Raw genomic sequence first — 21,669 nt, 5'->3', positions numbered from 1 at the left:
ATATGCCATATGCATTCTGAAAAGGTCTTACTCTCTGCTCTTAAACTTTACTGAAATAAACTAAGAACTGCCATAGCCTTAGTGACCACTAAAATATAGAATTAAAGTTCAAAATCCACAAGCCTATCAAAAAGAAAAAGTAAACATAAAAGGTATATGTTGGAAATGTATTCCCAAACTGTGAGCTCTGTAGACACTGAGCAGCTTACTCCATCTTCATCTGACTCCTTATTCATGTTGGAGAGTTTATAGGCACGTACATATTTTTTCTGTGCATTCTGCACCACATTTCAATAAATCCAGAAAGTAAATGACACTGCACATCCAACTCTAAGCAATCTGGTCAAATAAGCATGTTCAGCTATGGACAAAAGCCCATCATAACTGACAGAAATAATAGTTGTGGCTGAAATGATTGTCATGTTTCCACAGTGCACCTTTTGTATCATGGTCTGGATTAGAGAAAGCCCTAGAAAATGAAAGATGTAAATTTTAAGCTCTCTTTAAATCTATGTCTAAGTAAACTGGTTGTTAAGGGCTTTTTAGTCCTTGTACTAGAGCAACTGCACAGTGAAACAAGCTCATGGGTAAAGAATGATCTTGGTGACTATTGTTTTTATCAGAAAAAAACAGGACAACGTATATTTAAATTTTAAGAGACAGAGAAATGAATTAATTCACTTCTATATCCAAAGTAAATGCCTTGTGTCCTACTAAAAAGGGAAAGGAGAAATTACAGCAGAATCTTTTTCACTTTTAGAGAAAGCCTTTGAATTTTGAGAGTGCTCAGAGAGCTCTGACAGTCTGACAGATAAAGCCTCACAACAGGCTAAAGGAGGGGTTTTGACATCCAAACTGAATGTTTTCAGGAGATCCAAATTGAAAATAACCTGTGCTTTGGTAGCTTGAAATATCACATAGGCTACAGGTGAAAAACTATGGGCCCTATAAAATTCAGGAATCTCCAAGTCTACACATGATGAATGAGACAGTGTGTGAAATTTTGGGATCTAAACACTCAAATACTAGCAAAATCCTATTTTAGACACCTACATACCTTATTAGGTTCTTCCTCAGCCTTTCCAAATATCAGTTTCCTCACGTATGATATGGATAATTTCTCTCAGAAGTACGCAGGCATTATGAGGATGAATTTGATATACAGAGTTAATGTGGTGATGATAACAGCATCTAAGATGATAGATCAAAATAATATGACATAATATCACTTAAAATGTTGGCAAGTATTAGAGGTCTACTTTTTGGTCCTTATCATTTTTTCTTTCCTACCAGGTTACAATAATCTTCTCTTCAAACGACCCTGTTTATCACTGACGTGAGCTATAATATTAAAACCATCATCTCTTTTAAAATCACGTAGTTTCTAGTATCCAAGATTAGAGGCTACATATGGAGTTAAGGTTTACATCAGTGTGAACCTTCAGTGTCTGCTTCATTTCCAACTGTGGTGGTTGTTTTGTTGTTGTTGTTGTTTTGTTTGTTTGTTTGTTGAGGTTTTACAGTGTTTTAGGGATATAGATGGGCAGCGGAGAGGAAAGATCTTTGTTTTTTATTGTTCACACAGCTCAAGTCTGGGTCAGGGCCAATACTCTGGAAGAAGAGGAGATTTTGCTTTTTTCTGACAGCAACTGACCTTTCTCAGCTGGGAGATGCTTCTTGAGGGTAGGACATGAGAAACAGAGTGTGAAGGACACAGAGCAAATAGAGGGTCCACAGCAGGAATAGAGACTAGTCAGTCTCAGGGAGGATCAGGGAGCAAGCAAGCAGACAGGCCTCCCAGAAGATGGAAGAAAACAAGTTTCTTAGGACAAGTAAGGGGTAAAAGTGGCTGAAAGCTGAGAATGTACTTAAAGTTTCTGGACAAATATCAGGTCTGGGAGGATTACTGGCTGTCAGAGGAGAGTGTACAAAGGAAGGAAGGAGAGATTTTTCATTTATTTCTCTATTTCTCTTTTTTTTTTTTTTTCCTTTTTTTTTTTTTTTCTTTTTTCCTCCTTTTTAAAAAGTTTATTTTTTTTTTCTTTGCCTTCCTTAAGGAGAAGATTTGGGATTTCTTATCTTGTTTATGATAATTGAATTAATTTTATTTTTAGTTTAAAAATCCTTCACTTTAACCAAAAAGTTTTTCAAACTATTTCATCAAAAAATCTCTGCTTCTTTTGCAGTCTTATCATAGTCAGATATTTCTTAAACACTCTTTCATTGTTAAAGAAATACAACCTATTCAGTAAATAATTATTATTTCAAGATTTATAACCACACAGGTTTGGAAAGATGTATTTGACTAAATATGTCTGAAGTTCAGCTGAGCACAGATGAGAAGCTCTCATCAAAGTTTAGATTTACTTAGATGACTTGAATTTTTAAACTGAGGAACTGACAGTGACACACATCCCAAAATAAAATCAAACCAAACCACATATTTAAGAATCTGGATTATCTGGTTGACCCAGGCAACAATCTCAATTGTCATTAGTGAAGTCACTATTGTTATGTCACATAGGGATTTACATGTGGGGAGTATATTGAAAAGAAAATTAATTCCCAATAGAAGTGTGAGTAAAATTTTATCCTGTTATTTGAGCAGAAATTAGTAGAAGACAATGTTTTCTGGATAGATGTGCTCAAAAAGCTGTTGTCAGGGAGGATAAGGACAAGGAACTAATGGTCAATTAAGTTCCTCAAAACTGCAACAATTTTGTGACTAAATAATTTTTCTCCCTATAAGGAAGAAAACTATAAGTCAGCTGCTAAATGTCAGAACCAATATCAAACTTCAGTTATGTGGTTAAGAACTGCAACTTCATTTATACCAGTAATAAGCAGAAAGGGGCATACTTTCAGTCAAATTAGTTGTTAAAATGAGAGTATGAAGTAGTACTGTGTTCCCTTGAACAGTATTTTGAGCCATCCTCTCATGATATGCATGAAACATGTATGCATGAAACCCAACTTGGCCGTTTTTCTGGCAGGAGATCTAACCAACTTTGGGGGCAGATGAACTAAATCCAATGAACCTGAGGTGTTTATATGGTTTGATTTTTTTTTCACTTTGCTTTCCCCTTCCCAATCAGCATTTGTTCATATATTTATTAGTAGGAAAAATAAAATGGGGCAGCTTTTCAAACTACTGACATGCAAGTGAGTACTCAGTTTATCTCTCTCTTATACTGACTACGGAAAGATATTTAAACTAAGCATTTTATCAGCATCCTATCTTTTCAAGCTTTGCTACCAGTGCAAGATGATAATTACAGCAAAAAGGCTAATATTGTTAAAAGAGTGCAGGAGGTCCAATAAGTAAAAAATAATGGTAGTTTCATGCAACTTGTGAAATTATAATGCATCTTATGAGTAAGTCAAATCACTTTTTCTTTATAATTTCTGAATTCCATAGGGGCTATGAAACACGTATTTAAAAGGTGTGCAGAAGGACCTTATTCATTAAACAGCAGAGAAAAGTAGTTGAAGCTTTATTAAAAATAGACTAATAGGCATTCCAGATAATTGAACTGACAGCCTGTTTTGACAGCTGCAAACAAAAGTATGCTTGATCCAAACAGTCAGTGTAAATCTTTTAGGTTTCTAGAAAGAAAAATGATGTACTGTTTTAACTTTAATCAAATTAAGAAGTTTTTAAAAATTCTAACTATGCACCAAACAAGTTGAAGTTATGTTAATTAGAGGTACTGCCAGTCACCTCCAATACAGAGTTTGAACTGAAAGATGTTCTCCTGCCATGAGAAAGGCAGAAGGTGAATACTTTAAAAAGTTTTAACTGGAAGAAAATGTAAATTAAGATAAAAACATCACTCTGAACTTGGTTTGCAGAAAGATACTGAAGTATACAATTTGACTGGCGTTAATGGAAACTGTGAATGTCTGTCAGCATTGAAAATCAGGCCCTAGCTAACAAGTGTGACAAATATGCTACACCTTAAATGGACTAACATAAAATAATAGTCTATTACACTATAATAATAATAATTATAATAATAGAGAGGCTACTACTAGATTTTCCAACTATGAGAATTCACAGAATCAGAAAGGAAGAAAGAGAATTATAAAAGGAAGAAGACAAGATGAAACTAAAATTGTATGTTTTATAAGCAAGATAATTAAAAAGGAAAATTGAGTAAACAAATAAGTGTCAAAAAACAGAAATATATATATATACATATATATATATTTTAAATGACAGTCAAATTACTTAAAAGGTAAGTTAAATTTCTTAGAAGACATAGCAGGAAGTTAAATATTTTAGGAACATCACCCAGGTACAGCTTTACTACATAATAAGAATCAACATGAGTGCAGTACTTTCCAATAAAACATAAAGAACATGAAAACATCACTCTGTATTTGACCTTTAGATGTTCTTTTAATCTATGTATACAAATATACATTTCATGTCATTATCCACCCTCTTTATAATATTTACATAAAGGGAAAGCAACTGTATGAATTCACCACAGCTGTGTCATTTCATCTATATTTATATAAGAATAGTAAGCATTCAAGAATTCAAATAAATATTCCACATGGTATTTAATTTTAAAATCTCTAATACAGAAGGTCAAATGAATCAATTTTTCTATGTAGTTCAAAAAATAAAATGAAATAAAAGGAGAGGAAAAGAGAGGAGAAGAGAGGGAAAAGAAAGAGAAAGGATTGGAAAGGAGAGGAAACCTGAAATTTTATTATCCAAATCCTGCCATACAGAATTTATATGATATTTGACAAATACATTAGACCTGCTGGAATAGCTGAACAAGAAATCTACATGCTGTTTTGAAGCGTTTGTTTTATTTGACTGTACAGTTATTTTAGTCATTCCATATGAGGAGGACTGTTGCTGAAAATACATATTTCACAGTTATCACTTCTAAAGTGTGCTTTATTCCAAGAGGGAAGAACAAAAGAACAACTGACTGTTAGTAAAACTGGTTTGCAAATGGAATTTGATTGGGTATTTTTAGATTTCTCAGGAATATATGTGGCACAGTTTGGTATCAAATACATTTGTATAAAATGCAAGAGAGCTCAGAATTGCCAGGAACAATTTAAATTCCATAAATGTTTCCTCTAAATTGAATCAGAGAAGGCTGAGAGGCCTCTAAACACTGTACAGGGATTCAATGTTTAGATTTTAAATGAAACAATTTTAAAAATTGGAGCCTTGCCATCATTTATAACACTGTCAGCGTGATGGTAGAATAGGATGATATTCCTTTTCTGTTCTTAGCTAATCTTTACTGCTAGCTTTCACTGTTAAACATAGTAAGTGAGGGGGAAAGTAAAGTGGATGGGAAACAAAATCTTGAATAAAACTTTATTACAGAAAAATATATCCCCAAATTTTATTTTAAATTATAATGGGAATATTTCATTCCTTACACTTAAGCTTAATGACTATTTTTGTTAAATACAAGAAAACATCTCAGATATTTTCTAGTTTCACTGTATCCAAACATATTAATTTCTTGGTGTCAACGAAGATTTATGCTGCCTATATTGCACAAGGTAAGTGCAAATAACAGCTTTAAATTGCTAAGCAGCTAACGTTGCTTGTGAATGGACCCATTGTTCTCAAACCAGTCTGATTTTTAGAAAATTCACCTAACTTAACACCTATGAGGTGCCATGCAGGAAAATGCTATAAAAACCTAATAACAATAAATATGCATTGGTATTAAGTTATATTAGTTTGGGTAAAAGTGCATACATTTAAAACTTAATAATATATATACAGTTAAAAGAGTTTTAAATTAAAAAAGGTGTGGGCACATGTGTGTCCAGCTCACCACATATGCACTTACCAGCCCTTGATTTGATTTGATGTTTCATCTTAGAAATTCAGGAAGTGTCTGAACTGTAAATAGTGAGATTATAGCAAGCTTCCAGTGCCTTCTGCAATGAAATTCTCATGACTAGTGGAGACTTATTTAGCGGCAGGGCAGATCTTTCTCTAATTTTCAGAAAATAGATGTTTTAAGTCAAGGTCTAAATCTAAACCAGCTCAACAGCCTTGAGAAAATACCAGCTCTTAAAGGAAACATAGATCTGCACATTCAGTGTGGCCAATGTTACACTGTAAAGTAAAAGCCAAGATTTCAAAACCTTCACATTGTGTTAAAATTCTAGAGACAATCTGAGTATGGTAGCAGTTTTCATACATAACAACAATTCCTCAAACTTCCCCAACTCATGGTGGTTAGAGGTAGAGGTGGTTGTTACGCAGTATTAAGAAATGGAAAATATTAACAGGTGTGAACAAGTCTTAATGCTATGGATAGTATCTGCTAATTTAGTGAACAAAAAACATGATAAAGGAACATCAGCCTTCAATGCATAAAATGGGAGCTACCCATGACTGCCAAAATGTTACAAGATGAATAACAAATTCAACCATAAACCACCTATCTTATACTATATGAACATGCTATGTCTAGTGCAAGAGCCAGTTCATTCATATTTACAGCCAGTTTTGTTCTGCTACTATTCTCTCTAAAAGATCTTGAACATAAAAAGAAAATAAAAAACACACAAACGAACAAAAAACTTCTGAAAATCGTCCATAGGTGGCGTGTTTTTCTCTATTTAAATATAAAATATGCTAACGCTAAAATGAGTTGCTAGTTGTAAAGATCACCCTGAGGTTATTGTAACTATCTTTTAAAGCCAGAAGTATAAAATGATTTTATGGTACCAAATCCTATACTTAGATTTGCTTTTTTTTTTTTTTTTTTTTTTTTGGCTGGCAGTGTATTTTTAGAACATTCATGAGTAATAACAAATTTTTACAAAAGGAACTAGAAGAATAATAACTGTCATGTTGTGTCATCTCCTAGATCATAAGATGATAGTAATAAACCCCAATATTTTCACTGCAACAGTAAAAAACAAACAGTTATTTTAAAAGGAAAACAAATACCTTTCAGTTTCAGCATGTTTTTTTGTAAAAATCTGAGTTTCATTTAATATGTATTATCTTGAGCAAATATATTTGCTTAAGTTAATATGCATTCCTTTGAATTATAATTTGTTAGTTACTGTAAGTATGAATTGATATGGAGCTTGGAAGAGTGTATCTCATTGTGAAAATAATAGTTTTATGAAGAAATTCAATGAAATTAAAATGGATTTGCAGATGATGAATAAGTGAGGAAGTTTTAGTAGATCAGAGGCAGAAGTGATAGTTTCTAAAATAATTTAGAAAGAAAATATTCAGCCATTCTGTTCTCTCATAATCAGGCAAAGTCTAAGTTAAAATAATATGAACTGGTAATCTTCCTTGTCTCTAGTTTAGCTAAATCTGAAAGACATGAAATGTAAAAATAAATAGCTCTAATATTCAAATTAAATCTCAAGCTTGAATGGGAGGCATGAAAAGGAAAAGATCAAATCACAGTATTGCTAAGAGGAGAGAGTAGATTGTTGACTACAGTGACAGAAAAGAGTTTGAGAGAAACTTCCACAGTTCATTACAGTTCACTAGTATGGCATCTTTTTGTATTCATACAGGTCAAAACATAGCCAGTGAATTCTGATATTCAGGATTGCTTCACAGATTTTACTCATAATGTTTTGTTATATGCTTATTTTGAGAACTCTATTTCAAGCACCCTTTTAAGAACAAATTGCTTCATTTTCTCATTTTCAGTTCATACACATAGTGTAAAAGTTAACACTTTTTGCTAAATGTTTTACTGTCCTGTCTTATACTCCTCTAAGTATAGGCAAAGAAACTGAGTCTTCAGTTCAAATTTTTTGAGAGACTTAAACTGTGCAGGTAGCTGAAAATAAAACAAAATGATACCCAATATTTAAGCACTAAATAATAAACAGCATTCATCTTTTTCCTGAGCTAGAAGTCCTCGTAAATTGCACGTATGCTACAGAACATCAGTGACAGAGCCGAAATGCCCTCACCCACCCTTTCAAGAACCACCATTGTTAGGTTGTAAACATCATTGATCATCTCATGCTTTTTATGTGCATATTAAATTTGGAATTATTGGTGAGGGCCTATCTCTACTTTGTGCAAGAGGAAACTTGCCTAGGTTGGCCTCAGGGAACATGATATCAAATTAATTTTGAGTATTTTCAGCTTATCACAGACGTGCTCAGGGGCATTTGAAAGAGGGAAGCGTGTGGAAAACAACAGGTAAAACTGTAACATTTTATAAGTATTTCTTTTTTAAAAAAAGATTATTATGAAACCCTTTCAGTTGAGGTGAGAATAAAACTGTGGCATTCAAGCATTTTCTTTTTCCTCCCCGAGATCTTTGCTTTTTTGCCTAAGCAATCTCTTTCTAGACAGTCTGAGGAATAAAGGGGAAAAAAAAATAAATAAAAAGAGGTTTATGAGACAGTTTGCATGTATGTGCTTTACAAATCTGGAATTTTGGAATTTTCTTCCTTGGGGTTTCCACTGGGACAAAAAGGAGTGGTCCAATATTTTTCTCTGTATTCTGTGGTTCAAGTGTGTGTATTATTCTTTATTGACTCCAGCTCAGAGTTAAAACTAGCTCTGAAATGCTACAATTTATAAGTGCATGCTGATATCTCCGTAAGAGATGTCACAGTTCTTGGTGCCTTTTGTTTCTCCCTCAATGAAAATACTATAAAAGTGATGTATTTTAACATAACATATCACTTGTTTTAAAATTGAAGTAATTTACTACATATATTTCTTGCTCTGCATTACATACATGCACACTTGTATGACTGGTTATCCATATAATTTCTGTACAGAAATAACAATGTGAGACTGAATTCATTGCAAGTTTTGCTGGCTTCTTCCAGAGAAATATTTAATGGTAAAACTATTATTGATAATACAAGTACTACTCTAGCAAAGTCCAAAGACTGAGAGGTTAAGCAGAAAATGGCAAGGGAGAAAGCAGTGCTGGATCTTGATTGCAGCAACTGTCATACATTATCCCTTTCCAATAGACTCACGGCATCTCCAGTACTTTGCAAATAAAACCCTACTACTGGACAGCATGATTTACAGAACGTGATATGAATTTTCTTCTACCTCAGATGACCCAGGAGATTCTCCAAAAGTCATTTCTACTTGACTAAAGAAAATTTTTAATCCAAGGATGTATATGGGAATTCATAACACACAGAATACTTCATGAATCTTCATATCAATGTATAGACTATAAGAGACATCAGCTTCAGTTCCGGTCCTCATTTTTCTGTAAAGAGATTAACTATTTATTTCTCATTCCTCAGTATTCTCACCCATGGAGATGAACTCTCCACTCGCTATACTAGATGAGACATGCTAGATGAAAGTACTTTTAAAAAAGGAGGACTTGATATTCTTACATAAATTGCCATTAAACACACAAAATGTCTTGACTTTATTTTCAAAATGGATATTTGTGAAAAATTCAAAAAATGTAAAGTAATTTTATGAGTAACCTTGTGATGGCTGTAGAAGAGAGATATTTGAGGTATATCAGGTACTTTTATATCTACAGAAATTCAGTTACACTCTGAAGAATTTTTGGATGAAAACAGAGTCATGCTGTTATGCTTTTATTAATGTTATTATTATTATTATTATTATTTTTCCATTTCTTTAGTCGCATATTCAGCAACAGAGGTAATGAGCAGAATATATTTCAGTGAAATATTTCCCTAGATCTCAGGGAGGTGCTATGAAGGATTTGCTTCAGTTGAGAAATATTCAGTGTATTTCCTTTCATACATACCTGCCAGGACTGAAATCTTTATTATTAACAGGCAAAAAGGAAATATTGTATCTAGTATATAGGTTTCTCCTCCAGGAGAGAGGCACCACTCAGAAATATAACTCTTCTAAAAGGCAGCCTTTAGTGTGTGCATCTGTTTTAGTTGTTTTGGGAAACCACTTTTGGAAGTAGAGGGTACCACATTACCTAGCAGAAAAGATGACTGTGGATCTTTCCATGAGATTTTAAAGAAGCCTAAAGGCACAGATTTCTATTTTCCACAAATTCTAGGTTCAGAATCCTCAATTTAATGAAATAGTCTTATTATCTGCACTTGACATACTGTGCAACAGTCTGTTGTGTTGTTGTTGTGTGAAATTTTAGGTGCTGATATCATGGAATCACTGGAAATAATTGCTTCTGACTTATTTATGAGAACAAGTCCATATCATAAAAATAAAATAAATAAGAGCATGACTGGAAACTGGTGCAGCCATTTAAGACTTAAACTATTTGGTCTTTTTTTCTCCTCTGGTCTCAATTGCTCTAATGTCCCTAGATGATGCTGTGAGGAAAACACTCACACAGACATCTAGATATTGATTACTTAATAAATTACTGGGAAAGTTCAAAAAATGTGTTATATTCTCCCAGACATAATAATAGTATGCACTGTTTCTTCTATTTTTTTCTTAATTTTTTTTTTAAATTTTTTTTTCTCTACATAAGCAATTGAGTAGACTGGGAAGCTATAGGCTATGTTGCTGGTTAAGATAATGCTTGTTCATTAAACATAAGAAACTGCACTAAGTACTGGTGGCATTGCTATTCCTTCTCTGTTCTTTTAGTCAGTGGTTAAACGGATTTAGTACCTCAGCAAATCTACAGTTACATACATTATTTTTTCATTAAGATGCTGGGTGTCTTGTTGGCATATCGTTTTTGGATAACGTTTGAAAATGCTAGAAACCTGCAAGCACTTTTGTGATTGTTAAAATATTATGTACAAACTTAAAGCAAGACTGAATTTAAAGTTCTGAAATGTTTAAATCCAATGTCTTGCCAAGATTCAGTAAAAGGAAAGTCAAGGAAACATTTACAGATTCAAAACAGTTGTTTCCATTCATGGCTGTCTGACTTTCTGAGTCCTTTTCTTTTTTAATTATGATGGACTTCATCATTTTTCACATCCTGTGTTTTGTTTTGTTTGTTTATTTTGTTTTGCTTTTACCATTTTTAGAGTGAAATTAATTTTCTCACCCCTACATTGTGGTTCCAGGCAGTGGTATAGTACTTCTAATTCTAAGTCTCAACAGATTTTGTTTTGGAAGATTATGTTTATCAAAATTCAGTGACGTTCATAATCACTTGATACTAAATGACTGTTTCCTTCTTTTAGTATGTAAATCTGTTGTATTCTGGTGGTTTATACAGATTTATTTTTCATTCTTTATACCTTCTTACAAGAATCATTTCATTTGGTCTTTAATTCTGACTTAAAGAAAAGTCTTCTTCATATAGCACAACTATTGTGTGGCTAGTGTGTATAACTGTTTAAGTGGTAGAAAGACAGATGAACACAAGATGCGCAGTTAGATTGCGCTTTTCACATTTGCTATAATTTGGCATTATTTCATAGGATCATATATTTATTGAATATTTATTTCAATGTGTTGCTTAGAATAATGAGTCGTACCCTGGCTCAAATCTATGAATCAGTGAGACAACTGGGCTTGTCTGTGTTAATACATGACACAACCCCGAGGCAAAACACAAGAGCTAGGGAAAGCACTCTACAGGAATGTCTAGCAGAACACATTTCTACCCAAGGCAGTTAATATCCTCTGGAAACTATGGATCTGTTTCAGCAACATCAATATCATGGGAATTCCAAAGAGGGCATCCTTATGAAAAATATCCCTCTTGCAGAAAACTTTATACATAGTCTTCATCTTCATCTGAGCTGCACAAAATTCCTTTTTTGAATTAAGTAATATAATATTATTATTATTACTATTCTCTCTCTGTACTTGCAGTACTTTTGTCTGTTTCTTCTGATGACATTTCTTACTGTGCCAGACTGTGATAATAGTTTTTCGAGGCACATATTAACATTAACTTTTAACTCATCCATTTGTTCCTCAATTTATTGATTTAAATAAATAAACAATAAATAGTTCAGCACAACTATAGGTAAATTTTGTTTTCAAGAACACATAGACATGTCAGATATCAGATTATTTTCAATGCAGCTGTTCATAATTCCATGTATACTTGTTGGTAAAACCTTTAATAGTGTCTAGATAGTATGCACAGAGAAAGCTGCTAAATCTGTGTTAGGAATTTAATACTCTATGTTTTCACTCTTCTCCACTTTAATTTTTTTAAGGCTGAAAAATATTAAAGAGTAGGTCATTTTTCATTCTGATTTATTTCTAAACATGTCCAACATTGTTTTAAAAAATAGTATTCCTTTCTTATCTTTCTCCCTCCAAAAATAATATGTAAGCACAATTTAAAACAAAAAAAGAAAGTTCAGTGTAGGGAATATAACAACATGCCAGATTTGTTGCTGCTGGGATATTTTGTCCTCCAGATTGCCTTGCTTTCAATGTACTATCATAAAATATATTTTTATGTAATTTAAAACATATGTTTTAAAGTGTGTTCTGCAACAACTGAAGAAAAATATGAACAACTAGTCCATTAAAATTGCTGTGCATTTTGCATACCTTAAATGCAAATACTAAAAATCATTTTACATTACAATAATCTTACTATTCTAAATTAATTTCGAGTGTCATACAAAAACACTGGGTCTGCATGACAGCTAAATGAAATATCTTTACTCTCAATTGCAGCAAGCTACACTGAGAAAAAAGGAAAGGGGAAGGGAGGCAACAAAGTTGTCAAGTAGGATGAATACAGCTTCTTAATATCAGCAGTAATGGAGAAACTGTTTCCATCATGCAAATCTGTGCTTAGTGAGCAAAAAACATTCCCTGAGATTTTTCATCAGTGTCGGCTGTATCGCTTATATGGCTTTAGAAACATAGCTTGCTGAAATGCAAAAGTATGATACATTTATTTCGTAAATATTTTTTATTTTGCAGAAAATTTTAGCAATGTTATTAGATATATACCTATGGTCATCCATTCTTTTACTAGAATACACTTATTTTGAGATAAAAATATATAAAAAAAATATTTTGGTATGCCACAGTCACTGCCACAAAAAATAATAATGTAAACTGGTATTTCACTATAAAGAACAGATGTACTTTAGCTGACTATTTGCAAGTATAATAGGTGGTTATGATGGGACTTGAAAAATGGTTACGTTACTTACAGGAAACATATCAAAACTGTGAGACAGCTGGAAACTGTGGAACATGAGATACTGGAAAAATCTAGTATTCTCCTGTCAAAATCAGATACATCAAGGTTAGATGAAAATGGATTTACTTGTCTTTCAGCTACACAGCTACGTGCATGTGCATATGTTATATATCACTTTGAACTAAGTTTATATTGACAACATATTTTTTAAAATATTTTTCTTCTGTATTATTTTGTCTTGTTTCTTTTATTTTCTGTCTAAGAGCATTAACTAATTCAAAAGCTTATCCCTCTCTGAGATTAGCTGTATATTCTGATGAACCTGAGCAGCTGAAAAACTGTATTTAACGGGAATCATTGCAAAAACTTTTCTGGACCACTGTTTTTCTGCTTGTATACAGTGGTATTTACATGTTTCCAAGACTCCATGATTTCTTTCATTTCAGTAGATAGTTTTGATCGTATCATTTTTATGTACAAAGTCTTCTGAATGTTGTTCTAATTCTTCCTGTTCCTGGAAAATGAAAGCATAACCATCTTTCTTTTCCTATTTATTATTCCCAAATCCCATAGTAGTACAAATCAAAATCAAAACATTCACCTGAAATACTGATAATTCCATAATTCAAATACAAGGGACAGAATTAAACTGTCAGGAATTAAATTTAGAGGGGGGAAAAAAAAAGTGTACCCCTGTAGTTATCTAGAATAAGATGGTCCTGGACTTACTGCAGACATCTCAAAGAGTATTTTTTGATGTACTGTTACAGGACATATGTTTGTGTAAAAGCACTTAACAGAACTTATTCTTAGGAAGCACAAATCAAAACTGAGTCTTTAAAATTGTGTGCTGTTTGGTTTTGCTTTTACTATCTCTTGATATTTTATCTATCTTCTCTGAAACTGCAGATTGATTCTAGACATGAAAAGAATCCAGAACTTATTAGATCTAATTATGTAAGAAGACAACCATGATCAAGGTGCAGGAATATCTATTATCTATGATTTTTAGTGCAGATTTATTTTTCAGGAAGAATGTATCCAGGGCAGATCCTTGGCTTGTATCTCCCTGAGAGATATAAAAATCAGCTGTGGAGACAATGGCTCAAAGGGCTGTTTTTTTGTGAGTCTTTATTGTACTTCAGATTATTGATCACTGAGATTACAAATAGGTCCCCTAAAAAAGAAAAATCAAGTGGGACATGGAAAGCTTCAAAGAGTTAGATGATATATTGTCACTTTATTATCCTAATGTTCTGTCTGACAGAAAAAGAAAAAAAAAAAAAGAGAAGCAATTTTTGAGAACAAATTTAAAATATACCTTACTTTCCTCTGCATCAAACAAACCTTTTTTGACATCTTTCCTTTCTCTGCTTCCTTCACATCCTTAAACTGGTGGCTTTAAAATCACTCCAGCTCCAGTTCCTCATGCTGAAGCTTGTGTGTGTATTACCTTTTTCTCCTTCCATTACTTTTTCTCTTTTTTTCTTTCAAATATCAGTATGATTTAGAGGCCTTGTTTTAACGTTATTAATGGGACACTGTCATACTGTGTAGCATCAGTTACTGTGATCACTTGATAAATTTTTTCTTCTATGAACTATAAAGGCAGTTTAAATTCAGCCTTGTTCAAAAATTCTGTTTGCCCTTTATTTTTACCTATTTTCCCATGAAAGCTAGCATACTTTTACTTACAAGTGTTCAGATTTTTTTAAAATTTCTTTTTCTTTTTTCTTTTTTTTTTTTTTTTTCATTGTTTGCTTCCAGTCTATGTGGAGTTTTGAGGAAAAGAACTCAAACATGACAAATTAAGTGTTCTATTGACACTAATGAAATCTTAGAAGATGCTGTGAGCCAGGTAATTGTTTTTAGACTAATTTTACAAGTAGGTAAACTGCATCACAGGAATTAAATGACAGTTAAATGGCAGAGCTTGAAAAAAGCCTATTCCGGATCTATTCCTTTTACTTAGACAGTGCTAAATCCCTTGGGGTCAGCAGTTTTGTTTTAAAAATCACTTACCCAGCATATACACTTTGTAAAGAATTGAAAAGATAAATATTTATACCAATATTCATATCAAGGTAGACAAGTCCTTGACCTAAAATGACAGAGCTACACTGTAATGCAGATGTAGGCAAAAGAAGTAGCATGTGATTGAAAAAAGCAGCTGTTAATGAAAGAAGATGAGGAAAGGAAAGAAAGATTAACCTCCTGATTCCATGTGGTAAAACTCCTTTCCCACTTTCTGTAGAAAGATGGAACAATACAGATCACTCCTCAAAAGAATAACATTTATATAAACACAGTTGTTCAGGTACTTAGTCATTACCTACCTCTTCCAAAATGCCATTCATAGAGTCCTAGACAGGTTTTAGCAGTGGGCCCAGGTGAATCTCATGAGATTCAACAAAGCTGAGTGCAAGATCTTGCACCTGGATCATGGCAACTCCCACTATCTGTGGGCTTTAAGGATAGAGTACAACCCTGCTGAAATGAACCTGGAGATACTGGTGGATGGCAAGCTGGATATTAACGTGAGTGCCCTCACAGCCCAGACCTGGGCTGCATCAAGAGAAGTGTTGTCAGCAGTCCGAGGGAGGTGATCTTGCCCCTCAGCACTACAGAGTACTGCAGCCAGGAGTGGAATTCCAGATGTGGAATACTCAGTGCAGGAGTGATGTGGACCTGTTAAAGGGTGACCAGAGGAGGTCCCTAAAAATGATCAAAGGGTTGGAACACCTCCTTGATGAGGACAGGCTGGGAGAGCTGGCACTGTTCAGACCAGAAAAAAGAAGGGAGACTTGATAGTGACCTTTAGGCATCTTAAATGGGGGATATAAGAGGGAAGATGACTGTTTAGCAGGTAACACAGGGCGGTTGGAACTAGATGGTCTTTGAGGTCCCTTCCAACTCAAGCCATTGTATTAATCTTTGATTCCATGTAGCTCTTTAAAAATATTTTACTTAGATACAGCTTTGTATCTGAGATCCATCAAGACAGATTTGATCCTACAAAACACAACAACTAGCCAAAAACAAGGCTATAAAAATTGAGGAGTAGGGAGATTTGTCTATGATGGACAGACACAGAGATTCACTAACTGGTACCACTGGACATAACAGTTAAAAAAAAAAAAAGGATAAACTTTCCCAGTACTCTACATTTTTTCTTTTACAGAGACTCACAGAGGTACACCAAACAATGACTGTAAAGAGCAAAGGAACAAAGGCTTTAGTCCCCCTTTGAAAGGAAATAGTTACAGATGAAACACCCAGGAAGTTGAGAGAACCCATCAAAATCTCCTGTATCAGACTTAGTTCTAAAAGACCTTGTGAAAATTGACTCTAACCTTTGTGTGCATTACTTCACTTCTGTAGCGGCGAGCACTACAGAAAAAGAATCAATACAGATATCTGGATATACTCAAGGATATACTCTAAATGCTGAACAGAAGAATTTATGCTAGAAGTTGTTTGTCAGTATTTGATTCCAAACTTTCGTTAGCAAAGGATAAAAAAAAAAAAACAAAAAAAAACAAACAACACAGGCAATTCAAAGTAGACAGAGGGTTTCTTTCAGTAAACCTGAAAATGTGAATTAATGGAAAAACAAAATATTTCAGGGTTCATGAAATGCAACTACTTCTCTGTTTCAGCAAACAAATTTCTTACAATATTGACTTAAAATGCCAAGGCACAAAATGAATGGTTATGTATTTAAATCCCTATTTGACCTCCTACGTGAACACAACACTAAGAAAAAGCATTATTAAAGAGATTGAAAATATACAGAGAAACAACTTTCAGTTTTGAAATGTAGTCTTATACTGGAATGACAATCAAATATGGAAAGTACCAATGAAAATGAATTTCTGTTCTGTAGTAACATTGTCAAGAGTATAACTTTTGTATTTTGAAATTATTTCATATTCTTAATTTTATGTATTTTTGTTCTGATTCTATATTTTAAGAAAATTATGTTTTTTTACCTCCATGTATTTGTTATGACTTTTGGAGCTTAATGGTGTGCCTCATTTTCATGTGCATTTTATTTTATAAATTTGATATAATATAAACAATATAAGTTGCAAAACTATAATTTAAAATATTGGCACTTTTAATAGCAGTAGATTTCCAATCAAAACATAATGACTCAAAATGAGAAAATTATTACTTTTACTAATTCTAAAATTCCTTTTTTTTCTTTCCAAATTTTTACTTTGTGGCAAATGCAGAGACAGTTTCCCAAATCTCCAGGGCCTGGAGTTTTCTGTGTGCATTTTTTTTCATCAGTGTTTGTCATAAGGCAACAGTCTCAAAGGATGAAAACACATCGTCACACTGATAATATTCACACAAAAGCTTGAGGCATTTATAATTCTTTTACAGAATACTACTGAAGTTACCCTAACACTCTTCCTTTGATGTAAATATTCTTAAAATGGATCAGTAGAAAAAAGTAATTAGAACATAAGTTACTACAATACTTACTGACTGTCAGGTAGAAAACACTAAAATTTAAACATTAATGATTCAGTGCCTCTGTTCTGCTTTCTCATGCTCATATCTTTCTTTTGTCCCTTTCCTTATATACAAGGACGGCTCCTATTTGTTGATATGCAGCATGAAATTCCTCCCTGTGGAAAAAATTGAACCCAGTGACCTTCATCAACACTTGCTGAACATTTTATGGAGAATGATCAGTGGACATGAACACAATGAAGTGGTGGATGGTGCATTTCAGCTGTGACAACAGCAACAGTGGATCACCATAGTACAGATTTTTAGAAGCGTTCAGGCTCTTGTTCATTGCTGGTGAAAAAATAGCTAATGGTCATAGCAACATTGAAAAACAGTATTATACAGCTGAGAATTTGCTCTATCAAACAGTATTATTGTGTTCTTTGTATCTGTTCTGATTTCTATGAAAATAAACAGAAAGCAATCTGACCAATATAATTCACTAATGTCCCTTAAAAAGTTATTAGTTTTGTGACTCACTGCTTTCTCTTGTTCCACTCTCATTTCACTTTTTCCCTCTCCTCATTTCAAAAAAACTGTCATCAGATTTTTTGTCCTTTTCTTTTACTCAAGTTAATAAAGTTGGGTTTTTTTGTTTTTTTTTGTTTTTTTTTTTACTATTAAGGATAATCACTCATCACTGTTCTGTTAAAAATCCCCATTCCTTGCTGATATTAGGAATAGTTTTTGTTTTTTATAGGCTGCCTTTCAGTGGCAAATGACAGGTGAATTAGATGACCTTAGAAGTCTTTTCCAACCTGAGTGATTCTGTTATTTACTTATTCAAAAAACCTCTTCACTAGTCAGTAGTCTGCTTTTGAAACTATTATTCAGAAATGGTAAAAATAAAGGTAGAAAGCTTTTTTTTGCTTAGTCCACACAGAATTATGCAGTTTTTGTTCTTCTATGTGATTATGATTGAAGTCTTCTGCATTTCATTCATTGCAACTACTTCTGAGACACCTATTTTATTCTGGTTTTACTTGGCATACTGTCTTCTGCACAGATTCAAATCTACCAGAATCTCCAACACAAAACATTGCATCATTCCTTGCTCAGATTTCGTCCTGATGTTACCTACTCGCTGAAGTCTTCTAAGAGCCAAGTAACAGATTTGTAGCACATTTTAACTTTTCTGTGTCAATTATCTATATTACACAGGGAGAAAGGACAGAATTTTGCTTTAAGACTGCAGATCAACATTAAATTACATCTTATCTTTTTTATTTTATCTTTCATGGAAAAATTCTAGTTGAAGGGGGATTTCTGCAAATGGATTCTTTGAGAAAACTTTTTAAAAAATATATTTCTATGTTGAAAGAAACTTGAAATTTTTACTTTTCTACTTATCACATTGAAAATAATAGTGGGATAGAAAGAAGATGAAATCCCATTTTCCATACTCCAGAGATCATTTAAATGTGGTAGGTTTTATAATTTGGATATGTGTGTTAGTAACAGTGATTTACCAACATTTGGGAAACCAGAAACCTAACTCTTTCGAGGTCTACAGATACTTCAACAGTCCTTGGAGATTTAGTTAAATAAATAAAACTCACCTTAAAATTATGATCCCAATCCCCTCTTCTTTCAACAAAATCATCTCCACTTATTTCTGTTTAGACTTTAACTTTCTGAAAGTATTATTACACGAAGGGTTAAGTAAAGAATCCAAAATTCTTTTGGCACATGTTGGGTTGTTACTTAGAAGGATAGTGAATTAACATCCTTGCTGTTGTAAAGCATTAAACAAAAATATATAATATTATTTGACATGTGAGAGTGCAAATTTAAATGAAAGCAGAGCTCACGTATTGCTTTTACATAGTATCTGCCAGTCAAGCTGAGACTTTATGAAGAACAGCAAAGTGATTTTCAATCATGTATTGTATATCATGTAGGTCAAATTCCTTTATGTAAATCTGTTTCACTTGGGTGTTTAAATTTCAATAAAAAAGTAATGATAAAAACTATGGCTTATATTTCTCCTTCTTTCTCTAATTCATTTTGAGTTCTGGAGAACAAGTGTTTTATTGAGCATGACACCTAAATGCGTTATTGTTTTAAAAAGGTGTTAAAACAAGAGTCACATATGTTTTGGATAATAGAAGTATTACAAGAGGCTTCCCCATGTAACCTTTCTTTCCTATAAGCTAAGGCTCATGGAACTGTTTTTGTGGGTTAGCTTGAGTTCATCTGCATTCTTCAGATCACCAAAGGAGAGTGTTACACCTGACTGCTAACAACAGTATGGTCCATTTCAGTGTTTCCCTTTGTTCTGTAGTTTTTCATTTATTTTTTAATATGGGAGATTACCCATGTTGGGCACATACTTTACTACTAAAATTGTTCCTGAAGTTAGACAGCAACCTCTCTCTCTCAGAGCCAATTAAAAAACAAAAACAAAACAAAAGCAAAGAACAAAACTATAGTTTCTGTGTTTGCAAAATAAAAGATGATTTTTAAGTCAGGACTCAGTTTCCATGTCAAGATTTCACTTTGTGGTAAACACTCAAAGAAAATAGATACTAAGCTGATCTCACTTAAGCATGCAGATGAATGCATGGCCTCTGAAACACTCACCCTTTTTTGCCCACCTCATTATTTGTCTTTGAAGTGAAGAAAAAAGATGACATGCACCTCTGAGAGCTAGGGTATTTCTTAGCAGGGAGATTAACTTTCATGTGTGTTGTGGGTTAGACCCCAAACATTGGGTAATAGGACACATCCTATGCTATTATACTAACTGTGAATAATAAAAAGTAGATAAATCCACAAGGGGAATAATATGTACTTTGAGATGAGTTCTGCATTCAGAGACCTAAATGCGGCTCAGAGGAGAAATTAAAAACCAATCATATTAAACACCAATCTTATTAAATGTATTTGGCTGTATCCTCAGCTGCATCAATATCATTCCTCACAAGTAAGAAAAGATAAGCTGGTTTGCAAAAGATGAAAGTAAATGTCATGCTGTTTTTTGTCATTTGTTTTTTTTCCCTTTTGCCTGAAATATGTCTGGTCCAGGAATGCAACCAGTTTGTGCCAACATTTGTAACAAAGAGCTAAAGAAGTTCAGGATTGAATGAGCAGAGCTGAGTAGAATTCAATGCTTTCAATCCATTTAATTTCTTAGAGAATTTTCTTTTTTTTTTAATTAACCTTGAAAAAATAAAAAAAAAAGGAGCAAAAATATGAATTGAACTGAAATTCTTAAGACAATAGAGTTGTAAATGTTTTGGGTTTCATAACTTGAAAGACATTTCTCTGAAAATGAAATGAAAAACTGTTCTAAGCATCAACTTTATTTAGTCTTTTTTCAAATAATTTCAGGCATTGAAATTAAATTCAATTTCAATAGTTTTAATGTTGACAAAAAAAATCAATTAAAATTTGAACTTTTTTTGCCAGTTTTCAAGCAGTGACATAAGGATTGACTAGAGACTATGTGCAGGGAAGGGGATAAAGAAGAAATTTTCAGTTTAGTTAATGTTTCAAAAAACATGGAAAAATCTGACAAGACTGAAAAGAATAAGCTTAAAAGTATAGGCTTCAGAGTTTTTCTTCCCAGTCTCTCTCCCTCTTAGACACAAGTAAGGGCAACTCATTACTGACTTCACTCTTCCACCACTCTTCCACATGATATGCTGTTTATGGTATATATACTTGTGATATTAATTTGAGACTCTTTGTAGAGGCTTAAATGAATTTATCATCTCAGTCAAGAATGAAGTCTAACAACAATAACAGCAGCAACAATTAGTGATTATTTTGAATTCTTTGATGTAAAGAAATCTATTTCCTTGTGTTATTTAGTAAATTGCCAGAGATTACACAAAAGCACTTGCATATGAATTATAAAGTTTTACTTCTTTTTTTTTTAATATTTGCTTGTCATGGTTTAATAATTTTGTAATTTTTGCTATCAGTATTCCACATCATAACATCATATAAAGCATGAATAATTTTACTGAATCTGCAACTTATCAGAAGAAGACTACATCTCCCAGGGAACAACACGATAGGTCACGGGACCTGGACTCTATATTAACTCTGTCGCAGAACAGACTGACGT

This window comes from Coturnix japonica, chromosome 3, assembly GCF_001577835.2.
Source record: "Coturnix japonica isolate 7356 chromosome 3, Coturnix japonica 2.1, whole genome shotgun sequence".
NCBI classification, from domain to species: domain Eukaryota; kingdom Metazoa; phylum Chordata; class Aves; order Galliformes; family Phasianidae; genus Coturnix; species Coturnix japonica.
The sequence above is the reverse complement of the archived record's forward strand: the minus strand, read 5'-3'. Positions refer to the sequence as shown.